Source organism: Microtus pennsylvanicus, chromosome 6 (genome assembly GCF_037038515.1).
Source record: "Microtus pennsylvanicus isolate mMicPen1 chromosome 6, mMicPen1.hap1, whole genome shotgun sequence".
NCBI lineage: Eukaryota > Metazoa > Chordata > Mammalia > Rodentia > Cricetidae > Microtus > Microtus pennsylvanicus.
The window spans coordinates 47,518,126-47,542,556 of NC_134584.1; the positions used below are offsets into that span (position 1 = coordinate 47,518,126).

A 24,431-nucleotide genomic window follows, 5' to 3' on the forward strand; every position below is an offset into this window, starting at 1 on the left:
TCTAAACCCAGAGGCCTTGATAGACGTGACTGTTTACTGAGGCTCTCCATGCTCAAGCTGCCTGGCCTTGGGAAGGCCATGTATATATTTGGCTTCCTTCTTTCTTCCCTAAGGTGAAGATCTCCAGTCCCCATAAGATCTATCTCATGGACAGAAGCCCCAGGAATAGGAAGGACACTCAAACACTGGGCAGTTGGTAAGGAATGATAGACGGCTTTTCCATTGGAAGATGGCATAGTGAACTATAGCCGTTCCTACCAGTTGAAACTTGTACTCAGTTAAAGGATGCTATAAAAATGATTATTTTTAATGGTAGAAAGACCCACAAGACTCATGTACAAGTCACAATTGATTGAAGTCAGATACTGGTACTGTACGTGATACCTTTAGGCCTCTCAAGGGAGGAAAATTGGCCCCTTAATGAACTGGCTGAAAACATCGAGGAGGGCTCATCAAATCTGCTTTTGAAGATAAACTAAAAGAGATGAAGAGAATTAGGATCCAACTAGATCCCTGGGAGATGAAACAAAGAGCTCAATTTAACAGGCTGGAACTTAATAGAATATAAATATTACATCTTGTTCTGATGCTCGAACATTGAGACCCCTCTATGAAATGGATAAAGAGATAGCCACTTAGCAACACTGTGCGTGAAAATCCTTTTAATGTTTCAATCCCTTCAGCTGAATGAAAACACAGAGTAAGAGCCAATCTCCTGAAATGCTAATGGTCATCATATACACCAGTGGAGACAAAATGGCCATCACAAGAGAAGCTCCTGCCCCATTCCACTCTGTGTAGCTCAGATGGCATGTAAAATAGTCATTAATTTGGTCACATTCACAATTGCTGGTTGGGACAGAGTGGCCAAGGAACAAGTGCGCCTGTAAGCTTGCTGTGCTAGGGCTGATAGAACAATGAGTTGTTCCCCTGGAGAGCCAGATGTGGCAGCTGACTATGAATGTAGGCATGTATCTGGAGGTAGAAGTGTAGGTAGTGGCAGAAGCTACCTACTACGGAGTGACTAGCTAGAAGCCGTGGATGGGTGTCAGATGCAAAGAGAGGAGATCACGGCACCAAGAACTTGACCGCCTGTGAAGGGAAGTAGAAAGCTGCAGGTCACTGGTGACCACTAACTAGTGTGACCAGCTGGTTCGTCAGGGAGATTTAAACATTTCACAAGCAATTTTGCTCCTATTAATTCCACGGGTCTTCAGACTCCCTGAATGGCAGACGATGTTCCCCAAGGCTCTTTTTCCTCGGCAGGCTATTGAAAATTTTAATATGTGCACGATGCTTGTGGAACACTCAGAAGAGTTTTCAGAGCTGGGAATATTAATTCATCATAAAGCTGTACTGGAATGCCTTAATAAAGAGCAACACGAGACAATAAATATTTGATTTGAAGAGATGGGATCGTAAACCCATCATCCAGACCCTTGCTGCAGGGAAAGGTTTTTCCTAATTGACACTAGGCTGCCATTACACAAGTGATGTCTCCTTAGGAGGTGAGTAGCCAGCTCCCCCACACCGAAGGCATTTTATTTTAAGCTTATATTTAACCTTAAGGTGTTAAAATTTCCTGGCTTATCAAATAAATTATAAAGGTAATTGTTAGGGGAATTTAGCTTGCCTGAACCCTAGAGAAGTCTCTTTCATACTTTAGAAAATATAAAGAAGTAGTAAAATAATGCTTCTGTTAAGAAAATTACATATTGATTTATCATTCCATACTGGGGATTTGGGCTAACAGGTCCAGCATTGGGTTTTGTTTGTTCATAAAACGTATCCCTTTTGAAGGTCACCTAGGGGGAGGGTCTGTACGCTTTCAGCCTGTGTCGTCACCACCCTGCTTACTGGACATTTATATGGTGCCTCCTGTAGCCATTATTCCGCCCAAGGAGAGGGTGGCCCAACACCCAGTTTGGAAATTAAAAGTTGAAAAAGCGGTGCTTTCAAGGTTTTTGGCCTTTACGATGCAAACAAGCACATGTGTCTTCCCCAGCAATCGTATTTATTGAGAGAAATTAGCATAAAAGTAGTTAGCTGGCAGCCTGAGCTAAAAATTACAGCCTTGTAAAGGCTCCCCAAGTTAGAACAACTGGAAGCACGCAGTCACCAAAAACGGCCTTGTAAAATGTCCGTTGCTGATCGCGGGACTAATTTCATTCCTTTGGCATTTCTCTTCCTCGCTCTCTACGGTGTCTTTTGAGCTTACTGTTCTGAGATAATGATAGACCATCCGAGAATAAACAGTGCCTTCCAGCCATTTTGGATTGGCTCAAAATTTATTCACTTGTGCATTTATTTAAAAACAACAACAACAATGGCTGGTGGGGTACATTGTCGAGTGCCTACTGTGTGTAGGGTACCAGCGATGACTGAAAAAAAAAAGAGTATCATGCTCACAGTTCTGGGACTTGTAGGTGAGATGGGGAATACAATTAAATATGTTATACTAGCCATGCGAAGCTTGGGGTGTACAGAGAAAAATTGTGCGTTTGAGGAGGTGATCTCATAGAATTGATATATGAGTCCAGTCTGGACAATGTGCCAATATATATGGACAACGTGTAGAAAATAGCCAGACCCATGGCAGAGAGAGTCCAGGACAGCACCTGCAGAGACTGGGGGTGGGATGGGGTTGCTGGTCTTGCACTTGGGAAACCTGTATTTGAAACCCCAGGGAAGGATTCTTGTAACGCTCTATCAGAATTAGCCAGAGAAGTCGTTGAAAATGCAGATTGTGAGAGCCACTGTACAATATTCTACCCCTTGAGGTGATTTTTCTGGTGGTGTGTATTAGCTAGAATTTGCTGCTTTAATAAGTAAAACACCTAGGGAAAAATATTTCATAAAGAAAAAGGTGATCTGTCTTGTCTCGGGGTTCTGGGGTCTGAGATCCAAAAACCAAGGCAGAGGTTGTGGTGAGGGCGTCTCACATCTCCGTCCCGTCATAGCAGGAGCGCTAACTGCTCGTGTTTCTCTCCCTTTCCTCATAAAACCATGGGAGTTCAGTCATGGAGGCTCTGTCCTGGTGTTCCCGTTTCCCAGAGGCCCCACTGCTAAACACCAAGTTTCTACCCTAATATCACTGTCATGAGACTTGGAAAATTAAACTTTGGCTTGAGTCAGGGGAGGAATCACGAACCAGAGCAAGGTGGGTCTGGGTCTGCCTGACTGTGACATCATCCAGGTCTACCTGGCTGTGGCATCGTCCAGGTCTGCCCAGGTCTACCTGACTGTGATGTCATTCAGGTCTATTTGACTGTGATGTCGTCCAGATCTACCTGAATGTGACATTATCCAGGTCTACCTGACTGTGACGCCATCCAGGTCTGCCCAGGTCTACCTTACTGTGACATCGGCACTTTGAGTATCTGCTTCCCCTGAGTATCTGCTTCCGTCGGTATTGGGGGACTGAAGGATCTAATGCCAGTAAGCACTAGGAAGTGAGATTTTTAGAGTGTGTGTTCTTTCCCAACATGGAAAGGATTGGAGCAGATTTTGCTGAGTGAAATGAGCCAGGCCATAGGGAAGACAGACACTGCATGGTCTCACTAATGTGTGGGACCTAAAACACTATGCTGAGAAGCAGAGAGGAGAATGGTGGTTGTCAAGGACCAGGTCCGGGAGGGATGAGTCATGTAGTCCTCTAGACTGCTGTAAAGTGACTCCAGCTAATTATGTAAAAATGGAAATTGATAAATAGGCCCTGCATGAATGTTTTCACCACAAACATGACAAGTATATGAGGTGATAGGCTCATGATTAAGTCATTGTAAGATATATACACCTGCCGAACATTTGCACTATCAATGCAGTTTTGTGTTTTGCTAGCACATATTTGTGATAGACTTCATTATAACTTCCTTTTGATTCAGAGTACTGAGCTCAGAGCCTCATTAGGACAATACATGCAAAATACACTTTGACCCATATTTCACCCATTTTCTCAGTCTTGTCCATCTCTTCTGCTGGTCCTATTCTTCTTTCCAAATCCTGCCCCTTCTATTTCATGTCTTATGTGTGTTTTTAGACTAGATCACAAATATGCATGCTTGTCTACTAATCCTAGGGTGGTGTGAACAAACACGTATTCACCCCAGATCAGGCAGCAGCAGTAGGCGAGAGTCACCATGTCACCCCAGGTCTAGCCTGGTGAGCCTGTTAAACTGGGGTTACTTAGAGTAGCATTGGTGAAGGCGTAGATTATCTACCACAACATCGGGGGGCTTACAGAGATCCACATCACCTACGACGAGTCTCCTTTCCCCAGGACTATGAACTGATACTTACATATCTCTGGGGAAGACCTATGCACACCTGCCCTGTGGATGTCTTTATCCATCTTTTCCATGGGGAATTATTAGTGGGGCCAATCTTGGCAGAGTCCGGTACAGGTTATTATGGCTTCCATTTCAAGCCATGTGCTCAGAAGAAAGTGTTCTACAGCAGAGAGAGAACATATTTGCCTCTTTGTATCGGACTTATTCTCTTAATATCATCTCTAGTTTTATCCATTTTTCTGCAAATGGTTTGGTGACATAATTTTATTCTCTTTGGCTGAATAAAACATTGTATACATATACTGTATTTTCTTATTACCCTTTTCCCCCTGAGACTTACTATGTAGCCCTGCCTGACCTGGACCTCTCTATGCAGACCAGGTCGGCTCTGAACTTAAAGGTATGAACCACTTATGCCTGCATACAGCATTTTATTTATCCATAATGTGTTGGCGAGCATCGAAGCTGACTCTATTACTTGGCTGTTATTACCAGCACTACAACAAACATGGATGCACGGGCATCTCTGTCCATAGCTGACTCAGGTTCCCTGGTAGCCAAGAGTGGAACATTCTGGTTTCTATGGTGATGGTACCTGATTGTGATCTCACCAGCAGAGTAAAGGATCCCATCCCCACCTTTTCTCACTAGAAGTTATAGTTTTTCCTTATGATATCCATTCTGACTGGTGTGAGATAGAATCTCACTAGAGTTTTGATTTGCACTTCCCTGCTAAAAACGTGGGAATATTTTTTTAAAATACACTTATTGGCCATTGTACAGTCTTTGAACATTCTCTCTTCATTCATATTTACTGATTAGATGATTTTTGGTATATTTAATTTTTAAAAATTTTTTGATGTATTCCAGAAATTAATTCTCTGTCTGATGTGTTTTGGGCAAAGATTCAATTATAACCATAATAAAGCTTGGGAGAATAAAGGCTTACCTTGACCTTGAAGTGAGGAGAAGATGCTGTGAGGCTGGAGTCGGGATCTTGTGGTAGTTCAGGGAAAGGGAAAGAGAAAGGCAGAGCAAAGCTGTGATAAGGGCTGGCGAGGACAGGGCAGAGCTAAGTCGTGTTTTAAAGATAAAATCCATCAAACATGGTCAGAGCGATCAATTGGGCCACTCCTTGGCTTCTGGTGGGCATCCAGGGTGCCTTGTGCTCAGGGAGATGTTTCAGAGTCCTTGCTGTGGAGGTGGCCTGGGGGCAGGTATGGTCTCCCAGAGGCTTCCCTGCACGTTTTCCCTTCCAGAGGACTAGAAATTGTGACCTGCTTATTGCAGAGGATGGTGGAGTCTCCTCTTTGTTATTGCCAGCCTCCCATTCCGTTACCACTACTTAGCTCTTGTAAATGAGGCATCCCTGCAACAGCCCGATGCGGAGAACTGCCTGGTTGTCTTCCCCCTCCAAAGATGCTAAGAGGGAGGCAGGGCAGGCAGACAGGCATCTCAGGGGATACAGGCTGAGGCTCCCCAGTGTGGCATGGGGATTAATTATGCTTCTGAGTTCACTGATTTCCTACATAGCCTCTGCAGCGGGCACGGATGTGCAGGCCTCCTCTAGTCTTAACCCAGACCGTGGGATGGACAGAATTCATCCTCTTCCATCGCACAGCAGTGTGCCGACTCCCAAGTTCAGCATGGAAGTATTCCTGATTCTAAATCTAACAGCAATATTATCTAAAATATTATTATCCACTATACCTGAATTCACAAACTCTCATATAAGTTGGCTTCTTGCATCTCCTTCCAATAAATGTGGACCATGTGCACTTCACAGAAGAAAGGGGAACTCAGATCCTGAGCAGACAGACAGCCTACCTAGCTTTAGTGGAATGGGGCTTCTGCGGAAAGCCTGAAGGAACACATCTTAGTGGGAGGCTGAGCTGGGGAGACACCGGGTATGAACCTGCCCTGAGCCCATGGTCCTTGCAGTTTATTAGTCCCTGGCTCCTCTCGTACTGGAAGTGCATACCGAACTGAGGCAGAATTCTGTTGATTTTTGTTTTCTGATAGGACTCACTGGTTTGTGATCTAATTTATTTGGCTGTCTTGGGAGAGAATAAGGGAAGGGGGAGGTAGCACTTGGCAAACCCCTGTCTGTGCTGTCTTTCACTGTCTCCTTTGTCCTCCAGGGTTCCCCCTAACCTCATTGGCAGTCCCCTCCATTCCTTCTGCCAGTGTTCCCTCCTCCAGGAATTAAAGAGGGAATGAGGATGTCAATTTCACTTCTCACGGAGACCTGGAGCTAACCACAGGTCTTATTTTTAGGGCATGACCTTTCCCCTCTAGCACCTTTAAATCCCCTAATAATTCAGATGCTTTACTGCACAAAGAAGCCCTGCTTTCAGAGAGAACAGCACCGCACTTCCAGCGGGGGAGGGAGGCTCTTTGCATGGTGCTGCTCCATTTGAAGCATTTGCTCATTTGGGGGTGGGGGGGGAGGCACCTGCTCTCCAAAAGTCAAGCCTGGTGTAGAGAACAGACAGCACCACTATACCAACATGCTGGTGGTTTGGACAAAAGTTTTCTTCGCACACAATCTGCCAGGATCCTTCTCTTGACTCAGAGTAAGGACACATGAAGGCAGGCCACTCTGTCTGCAGAACCCAAGGGAACAGGCCTCCTGTCATGGAGGTTGGTGACACCCTTCTGGGCAGCACCATGAAGCTCTGATCCCCCCACTATGGTGGTTCATGCCTTTGGTTTCCGGGTGACTAAGGTAGAGAACGTATGTGATTCCATGAGGAATTAAGTCTCCAGCTCAGTCATTCCTTCCCGTTTGTATCTGGTCCACAAACATGCAGGCCAAAGGCGCTGCTTGCTCTGTGAGCCTCTGAAACAGAGCTAAATCTTCTTTGGGGTCCATTAGAAAAAAAGCCAGCTTCCAAGGGCAGTGTTTCTCAGCGGCCCTTCATGATCTCTGCGCTCCTCATTTGGTAGGAATAGCCGAGAAAGACGAAATGACCCACCGCAGGCCCTGTAATTTCTGAGCAACTGAATTACCACTTAAATTCAGGCCTCCCAGCCAATGCAGACTAGCTGTCCCAGATGCTGGGAAAGGTGACTTGAGTCAGAGTTTGACCGAGTATGGCCACCTGCATCTGATCACCTGGGGCCTCCTCCAGAGCAGAGAGGGTAGGTAGGGTCATCTGCGGCCTGCATTTCCAGCAAGCTCCTCGGGTGTCTTGTCACCGCGCTGATGTTTGAAATCAGGGCGGAAATCCACCAGGATTAACTAGTGTTCCGTCCTTGTTTCCTGCAGACATCCTCATTGTTCTTCCTTGGCCCTAATTCTGTTTATGTTTCTCACGCTAAAAGGCACAACCTGGCTGGAAAGACAGGGCTGGAGGCACGGTGACAGCGACCGTGGAGACGGTTAGTGCCAAACACAGCCGTCTCCTCTGTTATCCCATGCTGTCTCTTCACGGAAGGAGAGCAACAAAAACTTACTTTCAGCTGTCACTGCTTTCTGAAGGAGCTCTGTCTTCTTTCTGTTATTTGCTTTTTCAAATGGCCTTGCTTGTTGTTAGCTCAACTTGTGTGGGCTCCTTGAGTGGCATCAGCGTTTAGTTAACAGTGACTCAGAAGTGACAGGGGGACTGGCTAGCTGGGCAGTATGTCATGAGTGGGTATGTATGGTGTTTGACCTACTTGTGCTAACAGGTGGCCAGGCTTCAGATAATAAAGACACTTCTCCTTTGTCCTCTGGTGTCTGGCTTCACAGGTCAGCTACCAATCCCTGTGATGTGGAGTGGGTGTGGAACTGGGGATAGGTGAGGTGTGTTGGGGGGAATGGGAAGAGAGGAGGGCATATAAGAACAGCAAAGAAACAAATAAGACTGACCTTTACTTAGGTTATAATTCCCAGAAGTGGGTTACAGTGTGTCATAACTTCCCAGCCTCCCTGCTGGGCTGCTCATCTATAGGGACACCCACTGAGGTTGTTTTTTTGGGGGGGGGGGCTGTGTGGTTTGTTTATTGGGGCCATGTCCAGTCAGGCCACAGCCCCCTGAGCAGGAGCCCAGTGCCCCCAGAAGGCAGGTGGGGGAAGGGAGGAAGTGCAGAAAGGCCCAGTGCCCCAGGGCTCAGCCCCAGTCCTGTCTCGGTCTTTGCAGAGGGGCTGTACTCAGGTGAGTGAGGTGTCGTCATCACTGCCTTCTCCACCTGCACCGCCTGCTTGCTGCTCCTCGCGGCTCTCTGCCACAGCACTCTCGTCGATGTTCTCCAGGGAGTCCGCGTGCTGCACGGACAGCTCTGACAGCGCCAGGCTGGGCAGCGGGCTCTGCTCTGGGTGCAGCCATGGCTTGAAGTGTGGCTGGTGTTTCTGCTTCCACTCGGGATCCTTGATGCAGGCCTTGTACATCTTCATGGCCTTGGGAGCCAGGAACTGAAGATGATTTATTCACCACCCACTTGGGTAAGGAGCCTTTGGGATCCACGTGGGCCAGATAGGTGGCCCACAGCTCTTGGGCCCCGTGCTCTGGATAAGGTAGCCCGTCTGGATGGAAACGGCTCGGACCAAGTCTTTCCTAGGTGGGTATTTAGGATGCTTCACTGAGTAGTTCATAATGATGTAATCAGTGCCCATGGGGAGCCAGGAACGGAGGGTGATGACATCACGGTTCTTCAGAGGCTTGGGACACCTCCAAGAGTAATATCCGACGTCGGCGTTGACAGTCAGGCGGGCGATGTCGAAAGTCTCAATGACATTGCTGTCCCACTTCTTCCGGTATTCTATGTCCTGCAGGACGTCGTAAAGCGTCTCAGCTGGCACGTCGCAGCACTCCATCCTGCACTTGATCTTGTGCAGAGTCCGATCCATCTCCACAGCCTGCACCCACACAGACACGCCGGCCTTGCTGTAGGTCAGGTTCCAGCCCACTTCGGCCTCACACTCTGACCGGAAGCTGCGGAAGTCCTGGTCATCGGGCACCTGGACACTTTCGCGGCCCAAGGCGGGCCGAGGCCCTTGGGGTTCCATTGAGGCAGCTGGCTTCTCCATAGGGAGGGTGGGAAGGCCCGGGGCCCTGGTCCTAGTCCGACTCTCCTGGGTCCTCCGCGGAGGCTCCGACAACGTCGGACACGGCTGCAGATGCTGACACCACCTTCCTGGGATCTGTGCGGGCTTCTCTGACGGGGCCTGCCGGGGTCGGGGTGCGAGTTCCTCCGCCGCCGCTGCCCGGGCGACCAGGGCCGCGCGGGGGGGCCCTAGGGGGAGGAGCAGTGGGTCCCGCCGCCGGCCCCGCCCCGTCCGCCCGCACCCCCTGCCCGGTGCGCCCCCTCTGCCCTCCTCCCCTCACCCCGCTAAGCTCCTGGCTCAGGGGCTCTGCTCTCTGCCACCGAGGTTGTTTTTAATCCCTGTTTCTCCAGATGCAAGCTGCGCTTTGAGTGGCTTCTTCTGGCTGTGTCTTCTTGAAGAACCGAGTGAGGAATGAATCCGGTTTTGAATGTGTTCAAACATGAGATGTGGTCCTCGTGCTGATCTGGAATCTTAGCTTGCCATCAAAGACAATCTAACAATCAAGGCAGATTCAGATTTGTGAGGGTTGTGGAGGCAGGCCTGCTTTGGACTAGACTTTCCTGTGACTCATAACTGGAATAGGAGTACGATAGTGGGCACTATCTTCAGTTATTATCTAATTGCTGAATTAGATAATGGCGCTGGGACGATTTTTAGGCTAGGTATTCCTGACGGTCAGGAGGCAATGAGTGGGGTGAATTAGCACCGTCTGAGAGCAGGTACCACTGGCAGCCACCTGCTTACCTGAAGGGGCAGTAGGGGGTGTGGACAAATCATCCTGTGAGCCTGCTCCTAATTCCGCAAAGGCCAGTCTTTGAAGCAGTTGCCTTGTCTGTCCTGTTTTACTCTTTGGATATTCTCTTGGCTGGTGGTAACAGGCAATCCTGGATAGAGCAGAGTGTGGAGAAGGGGACAGTGGGATCTGGGAAGAAAGGGAACTAGGGGAGAGGTGAGACTCTCAGGGTTTACCTTGATGGGGAAACGAGACCCTGAGCTCTGAACACAGAAGCTGGCACCCTTCTGACCAATCTGCAGTTACCTCACTGGCTCTAAACACAAGATACTCTTTTGCCACAGCCTTCTCAGTATCATTTTGGCTACCACTTAAAGAATAAATTACTTCTTTTGCTCATGTTCCTAGATATGAAAGTGTACCTGCTGACTTTGCCAATGGTTAAACAAGAAAGCTAGTGAGAACTCTTGAAGTCTTTACAGAGGCCATGATTCCTATGACAGCTCTTTTAAATGACTAAATGTTTCTGTTGGCAATGGCCACTTATAAGATATATATTGTTATATGCATTTCCCAGACTATCCCAGCATCTGCTGCCTGTTATCATAAACATCCAAGCTGCTGTCCCTAAGTGAACTACCCGGTAAGCTAGACCCTGTAGGCTCTTCTTCCTAGTGCTCATTTCTAGCTCTGGAGGCCACCACTAGACCAAGGCTAAATATATGTGTTCCCTTTGGCCCAGTAAAATGGACTGGGATATCCTGCGGGCTTCATGTTTGTTTGAGACACGGGCAATAACTACAAGATGAAAGAACTGAGGTGGAGAGTGGGGGATGGGGCTGAGAAGGAAGACACCACGCCTCCTGAGTGACGCAGTGTCAGAGCACCCGGGACTCATGGCGATTTCACCCTCATCTCTTAGAGCTTTGCTTTTGCTCATAACAAACACTGACAACTGAGTCATGGATAAGGAATCGATGGTCTAAAGGCTAGAAAGCTAAAGAGCATGGCATGTGCTTGAAACCTGCCAAAGGCCTCCTTACTGTGTCCTAATACAGCGAAGGTCATCTCACATGTGACAGAGCAGGTGTGCTGTTTTGGGCCTCTTTTCCTCTACATAAAGACATTCCTGCCATCTTGGGGCCACCACTCTCACGGCCTCATCCATAATCCTAATAGCTTGCCAAGGCCCCAGTTTCAAACTACTAAGATACAACTTTGAGGGTTCATTTTCCAACATGAGAATTGGGGTGCACACATTGAAACCTTAGCAGTACTGAAGTAGAGATGTTTCCATGATGGTTAAGTATTGTTTTGTTTTTGGTATTAGGAACCCAGCCCTGGTTGTGATACTTTAATACATGTAGCAACCTGTTCTAAAAGGCACAGGGCAGAAGACATGGTAAAGGAGTGTTGGTGGCGGTTCTTCATATTCTGGCAAAGTTGAGGTCGTGCCGGCTCTGCGGAGACTTTGAGCATCTTTCCATCAGAAGAGGATGCAGGTCTAAAGGGGTCCTCCTCCCTCATGCCTATTCAGACCATGTGTCCAGAGCTCACGGAGGCTGACAACAAAACCGGAGGTGGAAGGAATGGATCTGTTGTACAGCCATGGAGATGGGGAGATGATGTCACTTCCAGCTGTACCAGGAGCTTTCCTTTCTTTTTTTTTTTATGTTCTATTCTCAAGGAGCACTAGTTAATAATTCACACACAGTAACCAATTAAGTAGAAATTTCATTTGAAGGGACAGCGGGTTCAATTAAACGTGTTTGGAAATCAGGTGCATACATTGCTTTGGAAGGAATTTAAATATTTACATATATGCATTGTGAATGTAGTTGTAGGTGCACATATATGTTTTATACATACATATTTGCCTGTGAATCGGGGATGAAAAATGCCTAAAGAACTGTGTGCCAGTCACGTGTCTAATTAGCCTCCCATATAAAATGTAGCAGTCGCCTTGTCAGTGAGAAGCAGAAGGATTTTTAATAGCATCCCAGGGTTCCTGGGAAGAGTCAGGCTAATAACTTTTAAGGTTTACAGTAGAGAACTGGGGGAAGAGTTTAAAGGAAAGGTTACTTCTTTGCTTTAGAAATATTGCAGTCTGGGAGAATGGCACATGCCAGCAGTCAGCATCTTAGGCCCTGGCAGGAGGAATGCTTCCTCCAGGAATTTCAGACCAGGCTGGGTTACGCAGAAAGACCATCTCCAAAAATAAACCGCCAATGATAGGAAAAGGAAGTGTGCAGTAGCGAGAATTTACTTAGTGCGTACTTCTCCATGACAGCTGCAGGTCGGAAGGCTGAGGCTGCCGCTGAGGTTCTAGTAGGTTTCCGAAGGGTGAGAACAAGAAAGTAGGTATGGCTTGTTACCTGCAGGGCCAGAAGAGTTGTGCACAGATGATGTGGTGAACTGGCAAGGACCGGAAGATACAGAATAGCACTGGAAGAAGGCTGCCAGCCCTCAGAAGCAAAACATTTGAATTGTTGCTTTAATGGAGACAATGTAACTGCTGACTTGACTTTCTAGGGTTTTTTTCCCCTTCTGTAATAGAAGAAAACACACCCGTTGGGATAGTGGTCCTCTACAGCAGCAGCTTTCAACCTTCCTAACGCTGCAGCTTTTTAATAAAGTTCTCATGCTGTGGTGACTCCCCCGCCCCCAGCCATGTTATATCATAACTGCAATTTTACTCTGTTATGAATCATAATGTTAATACTCAACATAGAAGATGTCTGATATGTGACTCCAAATGGGTTGTGACCCACGGTTGAGAACCATTGCTCTACAGACTAGTGGGGGAGGGCTCATAGAAGGAACTAGAATAGCTGTGTCTTGGCCCTTTGATTTGTCCTGGGGAGCTATAGCTAGGAAAGAGTTCTAACCTGGTATCCTTTGCTCCAAGGAGAGGTATATTTTCTAGTGAAGTTCCATACCCAGGAAAGAGTCTTACTGACTCATTCACATGGCAGAGGTTAATATGAAAGACTCAGGAGTCAGGTCACCCAGCTGAAACTTCCGTGTCTACTAATCAGTTGGTGACTTTAATACCACTAACCTCCCTGAGCCTCAGGTTTTCTCTCAGTAAAGTCAGCCTGTGTCAGTATTTGCCTCATAGTTCTCAGACAAATACTGAACGTCAAGAAGAGCATCTGGCGTGGCGATCTGTGTTGGGCCCAGTACCAGTATTGTCATTACAGTTGTAGCTCTGTATGCTTTGGGTACTGAAGATGCTCACAGGCGTAGGGAAGCCTTTCTGAGTAAACAAACCAGAGCCCTAACATTTACTAATTTGGAGATTTAAATCTTGAATAAACACTGTCATGGAACTGAAGGTATTTTAATAAGACTTCAAGGAGGCCCCTTGTTTATGCTTCTCAGCTAGCTCCACACCAAGGAGGGCGACTTGCCCTTGGTAGCTCTCTTTTTGTGCTGTTAAGAGCGGCATATACCACAGTTGTAAAAGTCCCACTCGGATTGCTTTTACAGCAGCAATCTTCCCCTTCACTTCTCTCTTGAACTCAACTCCACTTTTTATATTTTTTTTTCTGTTCCTGTCTGCCTTCCCACCCCTCCCCTTGACTTATGTTTCGTGACTGCTGTGCATAGGCATTACAGTTTATATGTATACACCGTGTCTGATTTGTTGAATTATGTATAGAAGGGATTTAATCAGAATTTAAAAAGTAAGATATAAATATTGTATTTTAGCCTACCTAGCTAAGTTTTCCCCTTTATTTATGATCAAAATGAATTTTATGTATGCATGAAGTTCTTAAATAATTAGAATATTATATTTAAAATCCTGTACAGTGGAGGCCAACGAGATAACTGAGTGGGCAAATGTGCTGGTCATCAGTTCTGATAACCTGAGTTCAATCCTGGAAACTATGTTGTGGAAGGAGATAACCGATTCCCACAAGTTGTTCTTGGACCTTCACAGAGGCACCGTGGAGTGTGTTTGTGTGTGTGTGTGTGTGTGTGAAATTTCAAAAAGTAAAAAGCAAGTAAAGCAGACATTGACCCTAAGTTTAGCTGGTGTTTATGCTTGAAGATGCTCTGTCAGTTTTGTAGGTGCACAGGAGTAGCGCACAGTGTCACTTTGTGAATGTGTGGTGATCTAAGTAGCTAGAGTAGCCCCATATTGGATATAGGGCTATTCTGTTGCATATATTACTATATGTATTAGAAATATTCAACAGCAACATATTCTGTGTTGAGTAAACCGTTTGCTTGCTATGTACACAAATGCAGCACGACTCCGCATTCAGGTAAGGTCATGCAATCCTTCAGATTCTGTTCCTTAGCTCTCTTTCCTCTGTGTTCCGATACCTCTTGCCTTGAAGTCTGTGCCTGTTCACCAAAGGGGATGGCATACTTTCCAAGATGGCCCCCTGATGCTGGTGGCTTGGCAGTGATTTGACATCTCCACACCTATTAGAAATCAGTCTTAGAAATGTTCCAGAAGCCATGCCTCTAACAGTCCTGTCTCATTTTAGATATGTTCAAGGAAATAGGCTAAGTTTAGATGATCTGAGTCTTACTTGTGTAAGAACAGAACAGGTGAGGATGCTGGGAACCTAAAGCTATAGGGAGTGGGAGGGAAGAATGGTTGTGTGGTATCCCTTACTCTGTTTCCTTGGATTAGAAATGAACCAGTTTTAGCCGGGCTGTGGTGGTGCACACCTTTAATCCCAGCACTTGAGAGGCAGAGACAGGCAGATATCTGTGAGTTCAAAGCCAGCCTGGTCTACAGATTGGTTTCTAGGACAGCTAAGGCTGTTACCCAGAGAAATCCTGTCTCTAAAACAAAAAACAAACAAACAAAAAAGCTTCCCAGAGGCTTTCTAGTTAGATAGAACCTATCTTTTGTGATTCTAGAATAATAGAAGGAGGCTCACATGTCTGCTGTGTTGGGGAGGACTCCCTTGTAGGGAGTGGTTGTCATGTAAGTGTAATTCTGGAATAATAGGAGGTCACATGACTGCCGTGTTGGGGAGGACTTGCTTGCAGGGACATGTAAGTTGGGTGATTTCAGGACAGAGAACTGGGGCGATACTCTCCTGGATACTTACCTAGGCTGTGGGAGAGCACAGAAAGCTGTTGTTTGGTCTAAGTGAGATCCGTTCTGTCATCTCATGATGATTCTTACAATATGACAAAGTCAGGGAACTAATTGATTTCCCAAGATCATCTCCTGGTGACACATCATGTTGATGGCAGGAGGAATGTTTTGTAATTAAGCTGACACCCCTGATGTGTCACCATCATCATAGAACCCCCGACACCAGTGAGCATGCCAGTGTGGATGGAGGAAAGCCCTCGAGGCCTCAGCCGTACATAATAAGCTATAGACAACTGAGGAAAGCTGGGAATGGGGGAGGTGGCCTTCCCCGGGGAAGAAGTACATAAATTGCTTGTCCAGTCCCAAATAGTCAGCCCTGATAACATACCTACAAGTAACATTATACAGACTGAACAGGTTTAATTTAGGAATATATATACACATACATACATGAATATGCATATATGTGTATATATGTATAAATGTGCGTATATGTGTATATATACATACATACACAAGTGCATATATGTAAATATAATATGCATACAACAGGCAACTAGTTGTTTTTAAAGAGGCTATGAATTTGAAGGAGAGAAGGGAGAGGCATATGGGAGGGTTTGGTTGGAGGAAATGTAAGATTAAAATACAATTAAATTATAATCTCAGATAGATAGTAAATTGCAATCTCAGGTAGGTAAGTAGGTAGGTAGGTAGGTAGATAGATAGATAGATAGATAGATAGATAGATAGATAGATAGATAGATAGATAGATAGATGAGTAGAATCACAAAATGACCTTTCCCCAAGCATTTTAGCATGTACTCTGTCCTTGGAAAAAGGTTGAAAAGCTGCATCTTGAGGTCCCAAAGTAACTGTCTTATACACTAGGACTGTTCTGTTTGCACAGTTGCTTGTTTTGTATTTTAAGTTTTAGAGAAAGTGAAAACAGTTGGGTTACTTTGATCTCTATGAAAGCCCACCGCACTCTTGAAAACTATTAACTACCACTCCGCACTCTCCTTCATGCTCTCTGACCTCACGTTGCGTTGCCATCCTAACTTTGGTCTCTTAGGAAACACCTCTCAGCTCTTAAAGAGGGCAATGCTCCCCCTAGGCAGGCCCAGTTTCCTGCGGAGCTGGGTGGGTTGGGTTTCTGTGGAGCCCTGTGGAGGGTTTCATGCTTTCATCTCCTCTTGCTCTCTGAGGCCCCAGGCTCTTGATCTCTTGTTAGTTGAACTCTTTCTTCCTGGATGGTCAGCTTGCTTCACTTTGTTTTCCTGTCTAAACCAACACCAGCTCTATGTTCCCTGCCTAATTCAGTACAGCACCGGTCTGGCGTTGTGCTCACCTTGATCTCCACACATCCAGTGTCTCCCGAGCTATTTGGGCTTCTAAGCCTGCCCTTGCCCAGGGCATGCTGGGTAACCTTGGGGTGTTAGTCTACTTCTGAGGTTGAAGGAATAGCATCTCCAGTGATCATGTAACATTGGCTCTGCCTTTCTGACTACATTCACCAAGCATGGAACTATGCATATTGAAAGTGTATGTCTTGTAAGCGGGTAGTGGGCTCTCAGACCGTGTTTTCTGAAGCCCTCTGAGGAATGCCATAGATCCTTTGGACTTTGGAGCTCTCGCGGAAGATTTGGTTTACCTGGATTTGACTCCCTCTGCTGGAAAGCAGAATGTGTATTACAGGCAGGTGATGTGGCTAACTCTGAAGCCTTTCCAATGTGTTAACCACCATTAGCAATAATAGTCTGTGTGAGGTGAGAGACTTGCTGACTGCAGGAAACTCCACTTCTGGATCCCCATCTTACTTCACATGTGGCCTTGGCGAAGTCATTTTGCTTTTTTATGCTTTCTAACTTTTTTTTTCCTAGCAGAATCTTTAGTTTAAAGGTTCATTAATGACCATAGACATATTTGAATGCGGGAAAACTTAGTACTACTGTGTCTTAAGTATTTCTACGACTCTGAGATCTTAGAAAGAGATTAATTTTTGTGTTTCTCTTACAGAGAACTTCATAACTCTTACTGAGGAATTGTATGTTTCCTATGTTTTTCAGCTTGTTACTTTCTAGTCTTGAGCAGCAACACCATTCTCTTTCCCTTCTTCCCTTCTCGTTCTGGACAGGGTCTATATGGCCCAAGCCAACCCCGGAACTCTCCACCCTCCTGCCAAAGCGTCCACCATTCCTGGCTGATCCTCATCTTACTAAACCATTAATTTCAATTTCCAAAAGGTTTCAACTCTCTTTTCTTCAACTATTAAAATGCTCCTAATGACATCCATGCTCCCTTCTCTTTGCCTAGCTTTGGTCACTTCTTCCAAACCATTGACAATTTTGTGGGCTTTGGATAGTTTTTCTGTGTTCTGAAAGAAGAGAGCAGTTATTTAAGGGCCTTGGTATCTATCTCTTTGTTGTCTGGAAGTTTGGGGGTGTGACCTTTGGTGGAGGTACTATCCAGGCTGCACTTACGAGTGTGAACATGGCCCTCCTGGAGGTGCCACGTGAGGACCCGCGAGTCTTATTCCAGCACGGGGGCCTGTGGGGCATCCTGGAGTAAAGCATTGGTCGCTGCTTTCAGTTAAGACTGACAAACAAGAATCGGGCATTTTTATGTCAGTCTAGGCATTCTGTGACTGTTGAGTGCATTGTGCTAGTAACGTATCATGGTGCCCACAGGACTTTAGTCATCCTCCTAATAACGTCCTTAGATGGAAGCATTATGAGGAATAACTTCAAGGCCCTTTGCCAGGATTCGAGACCCAGGTAAGTGGTGTAGCTGACATTGCTAATGATCATCATTAGTACTGGGTGAGTTTCTTTCTGAAAAGTTGGTACAGTGAAAACTGTATTCTTTAATACATGCAAAGAATTCTCTCATGAAAAATAGGGAATTCTGGTTGCCTTGGAGATGATTTGTTGAGGATACAGTGCCTTTCAGTGTGATTGGCTATGATGTAATTTTAAGTTCCTGGTTTCCCAAGTTCCTTAATGTCTTTATTCTTGCTGAATCCACAGAAGTATCTCTTATGATATTCAGGTCATGTTTAATATGCACAGACTTAATTGAGTTAACAAATTCAGAACAGGTGTCTAAAATTATATTAACAGCTTCATTTTACAGTCTTATCAGACTCCCGTAGCCAAACACAGGTTAAGGGGAGATCCAAAATCAAACTGTTAGCATCCTTGATGTCTTGCTAGGTCCCGCTTTCTGACTCATAGGTGGTTGAGTTCTTGTCTACTGGAAGAGGAGGGAAAATTCTTTGGGGTTTCTTTTAGAATAACATTGTCCTAGCTATTTTCCTGTCATGTAGCAAAATACCTGAGGTACTCAACTTTTGCAGAGAAAAGTTTCTTTACACGATTACTGTATTTACATTATTTCTAACTCTAGCTCCTCCCATCCCTCCCACTCCTTCTCAAATTTATGACCTCTTTTTTTTGAAATTATGTGTGTGCACATACTTTACTGAGTCCATTTAGCACTGCTCATATGTATCTCCTGTGTATTTGTGGTTAAGCCTGGTTCTTGGGATTGGATGGCCTCTTAGGGGACTAGCTCCTGGATAAAACTGATTCTCCCTTCCTCAACAGCCACTGATTGCCTATAGCTCTTCATCTTGGAGTGGAACCTTGTGAAATTTCCCCAACTCCATGTCAACTGATATCTTCATGTGGGTCTTGTCTAGGCAACCATATTGTGAGATTTTATGGTATAACTCCCATATCATGTCGAGAGGACCCTCTCTTGGAGCATACATCCTGGTCCTCTGGCTCTTAAAATCTTTTTTTATTACTCCCTTTGATTTTTCTTGAACCTTAGGGGAAGGGGTTGCAGGCTATAGGTTTATTTGATTCCCAAACTTGGAGGTTGTAGTCTGTGACCAGCTGACCGCATTGTTTTGGGGACTGTACCAAGGAGTCACATGATGGTGCACAGAGTGTGGCAGGCACTTCAGCCCCACTGATCTCATCACATTCTAGGGCGCACAGAGGAAGAAGAGGCAGGGCCCTCACTGTCTCCTTCAGGAACACGTCTCTCATGTCCTAAACCTCTCCCACTAGGCTCCATCTCTTTGAGGTTCCACTGCCCCACAGTGCAATCCTAGAGACCTAGTCCTTAGTACACACGTCTTCACGGGACACTCAAGACCTTACTATAGCAGGCACCAGTCCCTCTGAGGAAGGTCATGACCTCCCAACGTGATGCCTGACACCCTCGCATTGGGGTTAGGGTTCATTCTAGCTATCCTTAGCGAGGACAGATTTTTATTCTATTGCACTAATAGTGGCTATCTCTTATTTATTTGAACTCATTTGCCCTTATTTATGGTAATAATCATGAATGTCTAAGCTGATAATTTTAATTTTATTGACTTATATAGTTTAATGAATGATTCCCTTTGACTCACAGCCCTGAGAGCATTGCGGGCAGATATAAATTAAAAGCATCTAAAGCCACATAGAGGATTTATTTTGTGAAGAGCTGACTTGTGCGCACTTATGTTTCTCATTACTGTTCCTACCCCTGGACTCCCTGCGTCACCTCCGTTGGGCTCACATCTGTTCAAACTCACTTTTGATAGGTCTCTTTTCAATAGCTTTATTTTCCAGCTCTTTGGAGCCATGCAGGTTAGATTTGTTTTGCAGAACAACCAATCCCCTGCTGCCATCCCTGGTGTTTCTTTGTGTAGGAGAGATGCATCATGGGACACGAAGGTGGATCTTTGCTCCCAGGTAGTGACCTGATTCAACTCACTGGGTAGACATTCTAATGTAACAGTGAACTTGCTTGTATTCCATTCACCACCCTTTGGCTCTCCCATTCTTCTGCAGTAAGTATTCCAGCCTGCTATGTAGTAGTTTGGTGGCAGCAGTCCAGCAGCTAAGAAGAGACATGGTGTTAGACAATCATGTTTATAAAGTGAATAATGAAAGATTATCACAAAAAAATATAAATGCAAAGCTTTCTTTCAGGTTTTACTTCATCAGAAACTTTCAGATGAACTCTAACAATGGATGACCATAAAGTGTAGAGATTACTATAAGACTTCTTAAGATTTTATTTTCTACATTGTTTTTGGAAATGTCAGTTTGAGGGCCTTTGTTGTGAGTTGGGAAGCTCCCAGCCCAGCCACTGCGTCATCTTTGCAGTCTTTAGTCACTGTTCTATTACTGTGAAGAGACACCATGACCAAGGCAGCTCTTTTAGAAGAAAAGATTTAACTAGGAGCTTGCTTATGGTTTTGTAGAGTTAGTCTCTTGTCATCATGGTGCAAATGCAGTGAGGCATGGTTCTGGAGCAGTAGCTTAGGGCTACATCCTGATCCACAGGCAGGGGGGGGATAGAGGAGGGGGAGAGAGAGAGGGGAGAGGGAGAGGGGAGAGAGAGAGGGGAGAGAGAGAGGGGAGAGAGAGAGGGGAGAGAGGAGGAGAGAGAGGAGGAGAGAGAGGAGGAGAGAGAGGAGGAGAGAGAGGAGGAGAGAGAGGAGGAGAGAGAGGAGGAGAGAGAGGAGGAGAGAGAGGAGGAGAGAGAGGAGGAGAGAGAGGAGGAGAGAGAGGAGGAGAGAGAGGAGGAGAGAGAGGAGGAGAGAGAGGAGGAGAGAGAGGAGGAGAGAGAGGAGGAGAGAGAGGAGGAGAGAGAGGAGGAGAGAGAGGAGGAGAGAGAGGAGAGACAGAGAATGGGCCAGGCATGGGATTTTGAAACCTCCATGCCCACCCCAGCTGCCACACTTCTTCCCACAAGGACACACCTATTCCAACAAGGCCACACCTTTTAATTCTTCCCAAACAGTTCATCAACTGGGGACTTTGCATGCCAATATCTGAGCCTATGGGGACCATTCTCATTCAGACCCTCAGACTTGCCAATAATTTTTACATTGTAGCTTGCTTTCAATAAACAGTTGAGGATTGATTGTAATCATCAGAATCATACAGGCTTTATAAACATTGATAGTATATTGTAAGGCAAATAAACACTCCAAATCAAAAATAGTTTTGTATATGTGAAAATGTTATGTGTAATGAAAGTTACAAAATAAAGGCTATATTTTCCATATTCTTTTTCATAAAGTCAATCCTTTAGAGAAAGTCTGGATTTGAAAATGAAAATATTGAACAAGCAAGTGCATTTGATTTTTCTTCTGCCAGAAAGATATGAGAGAAATACACTTGCCATAGTCAGTAATAAGATGATCAACTGTGATTTTAGGGAGTGATTTAGTTCTATCTCTTATAAAGCATGTCACTCTGTGCTAGCCCTGGTTTTTAAGTTCTCAATCTAGATGACACCAGAGGGAGCTGCGGGCAGAGCAATAGTCTAGAAAGTTCTTTCGGAGCTAGAACACCCTTACCCAAGGCTGTGGTAGTCACCAAAAAGCAAACAACATAACTTAAAGCCAAACGACACCAAAATAAACAACATGTGGAATTTGCCTGCATTGTGAAGTAACGGTAGCAAAGGGGGTTATAAGGAGAATAAGGTTTTAGAGACTATATGTGCACGATTATGGAGATGGTGGGTCAAGGTCTATTTAAGTTGGCTTAGAATGGAAACTTTATAGAGGTTACACATCAAGTTCAACTGGAAAGGTGTTTAGAAGTATGGCACGTGTACACACACACACACATACACACACACACGACTCCCCAGACAAGATTTCCCTGATTCTCTGTGTAACAACCCTAGTTGTCCTGAAGCTAACTCTTGTAGACCAGGCTGGCCTTGAACTCACAGAGATCTGCCTGCCTCTGCCTCCTGAGTGCTGGGACTAAAGATGTGTGCAACCACTGCCCGACTAGGAGTGTGGCGTTTTTAATCACCTGCTGGTGGCTCTTTCTTTCTTTCTTTCTTGGTGCTGGAGACTGATCTGAGCCCAGGGTCACCTGCACTCTAATCCTGTGCTCCATACTGAGCTCCACCTCCACCCCTGCTGTTGGTTTTTGAAAGAGACCGAACAGCAGACATCAGGAACTGCACTGAGGGCTATGGGGTCCAGGACTCACTTGGGGGATCTCTGAATGCAAAGTTCTAGGACTGGGAAGATGTGTGGGAGTACGCCGAGGAAGTTTTCACGAGATTCAGTGTGATCTGTTTGCGAGCCAGGCCATGGCCATGGTGTGCTAGGAGTGTTGGAATCCTTCCCTCGCTCATTCCTGTAGGCTGCAAACCCTTCCTTTTTCCTCGTATGTATCTGAGGTTCTCTTCCCTGGCTCTTCTTACTTGTCAGCTATTATTCCCTTCCTTCTGTCTTTTCTAAAATCCCACACGTCTTTGAAGAACCTTCCATCAGACCGGAACACCAACTGTGGACATCAGGAAGTTTTTTAGACTCTTGGTCACACCCAGCATTTGCTAATGCAGTATCTCTAAGCTGCCTTTATCTTAAGGTTTCTGTGAGCCTCCTAGTGAGAATCAAATCAGCACTGTTGCCTCCAAGGTTCTGTGCTTCCTCCCTCCAGCCTTGCCCTCTCCCTGACCTCAACCCACCCCCATACTCCCACCACACTCACACCTTGGGCTGGTGGGGTTATGACTGTGTTCCTTCAGTGTCTTGGAGTTCAGTAGGTTCTTTTAAGGGTATTTAAGGTCAAAATTCTAGTCACACCAATAGAATCACATTGTTTTCGTTCTTGTGCTGTTTGGACGTTCGCACTAACAGGCCAAAGCACCTGTGAGGAAAGCTGCCTGCACCTCAACACCGGACCGTGTGGCTGCCATTGTACTCCTGAACTGGCACTCACGTGCGGTGAATCAGGCCAGCTTTGCTTGATGAAGTTGTAATAAAAAAATCATCAACTTTTATTACATCTCCACCCTAATAGCACTTCTCTTTAATATTTGTCAAGGTTAAGTGAGAACTTTTCTGCCTAGTGAAAAGTGGTGGCCATCTCAAGGAACAGTGCTCATGAGATTGTGTGAATTGTGAGCCCAACAAGCCATGTTCTTCCCTGGGTGGAACGCAGTTCTCTGGACAAAAATAATTGGATTAGCCAACAGAAGCATTTGGCACATTTTTTTCCTCAAAAGTAAAGAAGCAGGCTGCTCACTTCAAGAGAAAACAATTAATATACTTTTGGTTGCCTTTCATACATTTTAAGGCTCACATGAAAATTAAAAGTTCAAAACCTTAGATCTTTTGTCCGGAGCCTCCAAGCTTCTCTACTTGGAACGTTTTCTTCTGAGATATGAGTTTCTGGAAGATCTTGAGTAGCTCCAGATGATGGCACATGAATGTCACATGATGTCACAGAATCACGCATAGACAGAAGAGCCGTCCAAGTGCAATGCAATTGACAGATTTAAGAACATAGAAATTTCATTCATATGGTTTCAAATTCCAACTATGACTAAATCTGAAGAAACTATCACTTGTTGAGTTTTAGTATAGTTTTGAAGAGTACCTACATGTATTTTAGGGGTTACAGTTAACTCCCCTCATCAACTCAACAAACTCTACTGTAAAATAACTTGTTTTTATTATATTTCAATGTCCTGCCCTGGGCAAAGAAATATATTTGAGAAAGTAAATGTCTTCTTTTAAGCCAGATATCAAAGAGATTTTCTAACACATTAAACAATGCCTTTTTTAAAAAAAAAGAAAAATTAAACATAGAATTTTTGTTTATAATGATGAATTTTGAGCTATTATAAAAGGTCTGTCTTAATGTCTAATCTGGTAAATATTGAACATGTTACCACAAGCTTTATGATAGATAGATAGTATCAGTTGATAACCTTTAAGGTGCACAAAACATAGGAAGCCAACATGTTCAAGATCTGTTGTTATGAAGCAACAACACCAAGGGGACACACACACCTCCACCATCTGAGGACCAGAATTTTCGTCGTCTAACCGCCTCTTCGTGGTTCTTGACTCATCTGTACATTAAAACAGCCAGTCTACTCGTCCTCCTTCTAGTTCTCTGTCCATTACTCTCTGACACAGAAAATTAAATCAAAATATGCCTTATATAAATTAAATAAAAATTGTCTTACATTTCTTACTCTCCAAGTGGGTTGGGTTTATCTCCACCTTACCTTGCTGAAATCTGCATAGCCACATTTTCAGTACCTACAGCTGAGTGGCCTGGAGATAGTAGCATGATCAGCATCACTGGTCCAAGCTCAGCACTGCTGTCCCGTTTCCCCCATTCTCTGAGATGATTGTTCACCTCCGCTCTCTCTTCTTGACCTGTCTCACCCACTCCTGTCCACCTTACTCCCTCCTTAGGATTAGTTTGTGCCTCTGGATCCTGCTTCCCTTCTCCTTGTCTGGAGATAGATACCTTTCATAGC

At 45.2% G+C, this 24,431-nt stretch overlaps 1 protein-coding gene and 1 pseudogene across 4 annotated transcripts in view; one reads left to right on the forward strand and one right to left on the reverse strand.

Annotated features, from left to right (window-relative positions):
- Mast4 (microtubule associated serine/threonine kinase family member 4) overlaps window positions 1-24,431 on the forward strand; it is a 582,086-nt gene that overhangs the window by 79,210 nt on the left and 478,445 nt on the right. The gene's annotated exons all lie outside the window — the stretch shown is intronic.
- LOC142852820 (START domain-containing protein 10 pseudogene) lies at window positions 8,410-9,376 on the reverse strand (annotated as a pseudogene).